At 37.8% G+C, this 5,440-nt stretch overlaps 1 long non-coding RNA gene across 1 annotated transcript; it reads right to left on the bottom strand.

The window, feature by feature from the left end:
* Positions 1 to 215: 215 nt before the first annotated feature.
* Positions 216 to 4,044, bottom strand: LOC116783381. Its single transcript, XR_004355658.1, has 3 exons — positions 3,873 to 4,044; positions 1,373 to 1,489; positions 216 to 407 (listed from the first exon to the last, which is right to left on the bottom strand). It is a non-coding gene; the product is annotated as an uncharacterized LOC116783381 (long non-coding RNA).
* Positions 4,045 to 5,440: the final 1,396 nt, after the last annotated feature.

Below are 5,440 nucleotides of genomic sequence, written 5' to 3'. Positions count from 1 at the left end.
ACATCCAGATTCTCTATATTGTAGGTAAAAATGAAATCTTCAATCCATTCATCAAAGAGCTTTGAGTCCAAATTTCAAGGAAATCAGCCCTGCTCCATAGCAATTATCCTGAAAGTGACACAGTGACATTTTTCTTCTAGCATTTATGATCATCCATTAGCATGTAATACATACAGTATGGGGCTAGATTTGCATATCATCAGGCAGTACAACCGGAAGCATGACATCTGCCATGCTGTTACATTTGTCTGTGCTTTCAGATGTTCAGAGGCTATCTTGTCTTTTGAGGTCCTAGTCATGGACTAAATATGGGAGTATTCTTTCATGGTCATTGTCTAAATGTTTTAAGACAAGCATGAATGTGTGCATCTTCTGGACCAAACATCAGTTCTTACACACTTTGTGCCCTAAAAAAAAAAAGTCATAGCAGTCATTCATGGGGCCTGTAGTGCAAGACTAAAAAGCTAAGATTAAGCTTAAAATAAACAATTAAAATCCATTGCACATTAATTTCTTACTCTTATACTGGGTACTAAAGTTCTGAGATGTTCTGCCAAACTCTGTGACCACTTAATAATGAGAATGCAGCAAGTATTGCACCAAAGAATTCTCTAAGAATTGGTACAAAATCCAAATGACATCTGATTTTTTTTTCTTATGAAAAGAAGAGGATTAAGACAGTTTCCACTTCCAATTCTGCTCTCAAGTCAGATTGCCACTAAAAATCTCATGAGATTTAATAACAGTTCCACTGCGACAGTAGTTGCTCTCACAGTGTGGTGTTATGAGACCTGCTCACTAAATAGTTTTGCTGTTGACAAATCCAAACTTTAACTGTAATTTTCCAGAATTCACCTCATCTCTTCATGAAAGAGTAATATCAGTAAGATATCCAATCATTGCACCTGTTCTTATACTTCTTTCTTTCCCATCCCAGTCACATTGCTTTTCTCTTCTATAGAAGACTGGAGTGTGATTGTTACTCAACCCTGTAGACTTTTATTCAGTACTTCCTGACAAGAGGGATCTCTTTTATGTTTCCATATTAGAACTGACATTAAAAAAGAAATTAGAAAGAAAACAACTATTTGCAGCTGTTTTCCTTGCCTAGTTTTCCTGAAACCTCAACAAGCTGAGGTGTTCTTGATGGTGAGTAAAAAGATCAGTTAATAGTTTATTTAGGACTTTTCTTTATAAAGAATATTCTTCAGGAGTAGCATAACTTCAATGGTTTGGACTTATCTCCTCTGGTCACCCAAAATACAGCCATCAGACCCAATACATTTTTTGAGATTTTCAAAAACAGAGAGGCTGAGGTGGGAAGGGACCTCTGGACATCATCTAGCCCAACCCTCTGCCCAAGCATGGTCACCTTCTGTAGGTTGTTCTGGCCTGTGCTCTTGCATGTTTCCAGTATTTCCAAGGAGTAGGTCTGTGATTTTCTCCATAATTTATAGTAAGTGACAGGAATCTCCATAGGGAGATTTCTCTAAGTGGGACACAAATCCAACTGAAAGACTAGGAAGAGGAGATCCTGCATCTTGACGAGATACCCTCAAAGATCAAGGAGCCCAAAATCTGGACTCTTCCCTTTCTGACCCAGACTTATTTTTTCAAAAGTTTTTCACTGGTCTTGCTATGTAACAGGGCAAAGCAAAACTAATTACACTCATGGCAACTGACTCCGTTGGCTGGTGAGAGGTTCTATGGGTTCTTGTTCCCATGAAGGGCTCGAGTTAGGCCATTGAACAATAATGATGGATTTTGTTTATTTCTGAAGGTGAAAAGCATATAGCTTCATATGGGGTAGAAAAGCAGGAAGAGAGAGGAAAATTAAAGAGTATTTATTGATGATGTTTTTAAAATAAGAAACACCAGCACTCTCAGAGTTAATCTCCAGTCAACCAGAGAGAGAGAAAAACGTCTTTCCAACTATTAATCTAAACTTGCAGGAGCTGCTCCTTCCTGCACCTCACTCAGCAATGCACTCTCTCTGAGACGACCTCTATTACACTCCTCCCTCCCACACTTCCAATCTCATTTAAAAGCTATTTAGCCATGCCTCTGCCTAGTTACTCAAGTCCGTTTCCATTATCTGCAGCTACACTAGTTCTGCTGCCCTCTGAGCTGCTTGTCTGAAACACAAACTAAAGAGATAGGTAGCTTTCTAAGGGTCAGCAAACACTTCTTATCATAATTAGACAATTTATTTAATGCATGTTGATGAATCCACCTATACATTGAGCAGCCTACAGAAGGTTTTGTAGGGAAAGTGCCTTCTTTCAACACAGTGTTAATAAATGGCATTTGTATCAAGCAGGCGTTAGAATCGCATTTGCCCAGGCTACTCTATGTGCCAAAGTCAGTAAAAGTGATATTTGTTCTTGGATTTTTCATATTGTTCCTACTTTCAATCTATTGTAAAAAAAATCCTCATCCTATTCTCTATCCTTTGAATTTGTGTATTGATTGCTATTCTATTATTTGACATTATTTACTATGCACGTATTGGCACTATGTGTCTGCTAGCACAGGCTGAAAGCAGCTTCCCATTTTATGTTTCTTTGCGGTGTTGATGGACATCCCCACGCTTATGTAAAATTTTACTCACAATATGGAATAATGAAAATTCCTAAACCAAGATATGCTTTGCTCCTGAATTTGATCACAGTTATTCTTATGAAAGCTATTTGGAAATTTTTGCAATTTTCTGCTCTTACTGGTTTTATCTTGACTTAGCATATGATTCAGGAGGTGAAATAATTTAGCCATAAGAACAGTTTTTCAATCTTAGCGTCTGTCCTAGTTGATGTGCAGGGACAGAATATGCAAGAGAAGCCTCATCAGAAGTTTCTAACAGGCTCCAATTCATCACAGTGTCTCCCAGCCTGGAGAATGAATGAACAGAAGACCATGCAGAAATGAAACAGATAGTGGCTGGTAATGAGTGTCCTGAAAGGTAACTGCAGCTGTACTGCTGACTGCCTATTGCAAGTGACATGCTGCAACATGCTTAGAGAGAAAACTAACATATTTATGGTAACTGGGAGAATTGAAGCTCACTGAAAATTATTTTCAAGAATGTTAATTTAAGGCTATTTGCAATTAAATACTTATGGTATAGCTTCCGCTGTGTTTGCTTGCCTAGTACTGACTGCTGGAAGGTGAGACTGGTTTCTGCTTCAACTTCAGCATCTGTAAGTTTACCATCTTAGTCAAAAAAGGCTACTCTAGGAAAAAGAGAGCTACAGGAGGATGGTTGAGCAAGTTAATAGGCATATGATTAGTTGTTCTCTTGAATTGCTTGTTTCTCTCCAGGAACTGTGGCAGTAGTGTTGGAGCTGCACCAGTAAAGTGAATAGGGTAGAATGCTGGCTTGAGCACTGACTTGCTATCACCCTTAATGTGGGTTCATTACTGCTGCAGTACCTCAAATTTTTTTTATGTTCATGGAAGGGAGAGGGAGTAATGACTGGTAGGAAATGGAAATGGATAGGAAGACAAGGCATGAAATATGACCAAAAGGTAACAGATGACTTTATTAAATGTGTACGGAGACAGCTACAAGGCTTTCTTTCCTTTAAAGGCCTCAAGCACTTCTATAGAATAGATACAAATATAATAAAATAATTTTTAAAAGAGGTATTAGAAACTTCACCTATCTCCCTGTATCTGCAGATATTTACACTGACTAGTCTGGAGATTCTTTTTTGCAGATTTGTCAATAGCTTTTAAGGGTTAATGGAAATACATTGGAGTTTTAGTCTTTGAAGATAATCTGAAAATAAAAGTTGTATTTTTCATTTTCGCCTTTTAAGTAGTAGAAGTTACTCTTAGTTTTCTGAGTTCTTATCTCTGTTTTAGTGCCTCACTTGCCACATCTCTGCTGTTTTGAAAAAATAGTTTTAACAACAGCTGGAGCCAAGATCTTGTCGGAGTTGCCTCCTTTAGAGGAGATATCTCACCCTCTTCTCCTAAGGCTTCCAGTGTGTTACCCAGCTGCTAGTGTCACTTGCTGGAGAGCCGGTGATCATGGCCAGGGAAAGATAGAGCTCAATTTGTCTCCTCTTTAAGTAGATACCTGAAAAGGGGCGGGAGACAGCCTATGTCATAGAAGTGTGAGTTCCTCTCTATGAAGTGTGGTTCTGCTATCGATAGCTGTGAAAAGACACCCAGGTATTTTTCCTTGAAGTACTCTTCTTATTCCAAGGTCAGGATATTTACTACATTCTACCAATACTCTAAATTAGTTTTACTTCTGGAAAAGTTGAGCATACAATATAACACAGCAGCTCAGTGTTTTTTGCCTGCTGTCTCCAACTAAATTGGTTTTTTTGCCTCTGTTTGGAGGTGCCGGTGAAGTCTGAAGCTGTCTGGATTTGACACTAATTCTAGCACCTGAGACATTCCTGCCTGTGAAATCAAATTAGATTGTGTATATAATTTGTCACTGTCTTCCTGGAGATGGATTCTCATAAAAATTTGATGGTAGTCTTTGAAGTCACCAGGTATATACGACTAGAATAAAAGGAGTGGAGAAATCGGGCTTTTATCACTTAGCATTACCATCTTAATCTAAAATAAAAGCAAACTTTGAAGAAGGAATGGACCAGATTCCAAGTACTTCTGGGCAAAAGCTACCATTACTATGAAATTGGAACATCATCATAGAAGGTATGGTCCTTTTATTGTAGTAGGCAGACGGGATCAAATGGGGGACCAAGGACTGTCTGTGTTTGGCACCATTCAAGTACATACACAAAAACTATTTGCAAGGAATAGGCTGTCACTTAATATACTTTAGGCATTATTCTGTTGAAATATAAGACAGCATAGAATTTTAAATACGATTAATTTAATAGGTTACTTCATAATGGTTGCAAGTTATGTTTGGAAAGATATTATCCCCGTTTAGTTTGCTGGCCAACCAGTCTTGCTACACCTGAATGCTATTTCTTACTGCGACCTTTAAAAATCTGCAATCAGTGCTGTAATTGGAGATGATCAACTGGCAGAGAAGAAGAGAAGTACTGATAAAGTGGTAGAGGATTTGAGGTCAAAGAGACTCACCAGTTTCTTCTGAAAATGAAAAGAAAGGAAATGCAAGAATCTATAGGCCAATTAATGGCGCAATTAATAGGTAGATACATAGAGAAAAGAGTCTGAATACTTAACATTAAACAAAACCATAAAAACTGCTATAATTTTTGTTCAACCAGCGACTCTGCTTGATGATGGGAACATAATGACAATTTTCATTACATGTGGTAGGTCATTTAGAGGTACCAAAGGCCAAATTGTTTTGTAACAGAATTTGTCATCACCCTTTTTGCACCTGCAATACAAGTAAATTTTGAATAAATTTCTTTCATTACTCTAGACCTCATTAGCATGAAACACAGTTTTGGTAAGAATAATAGAGTGGGGTATTTAAATTTGA

Source organism: Chiroxiphia lanceolata, chromosome 2 (genome assembly GCF_009829145.1).
Source record: "Chiroxiphia lanceolata isolate bChiLan1 chromosome 2, bChiLan1.pri, whole genome shotgun sequence".
NCBI classification, from domain to species: domain Eukaryota; kingdom Metazoa; phylum Chordata; class Aves; order Passeriformes; family Pipridae; genus Chiroxiphia; species Chiroxiphia lanceolata.
Note: the sequence above shows the minus strand (reverse complement) of the source record. Positions and strands in the feature narration are given on the sequence as shown.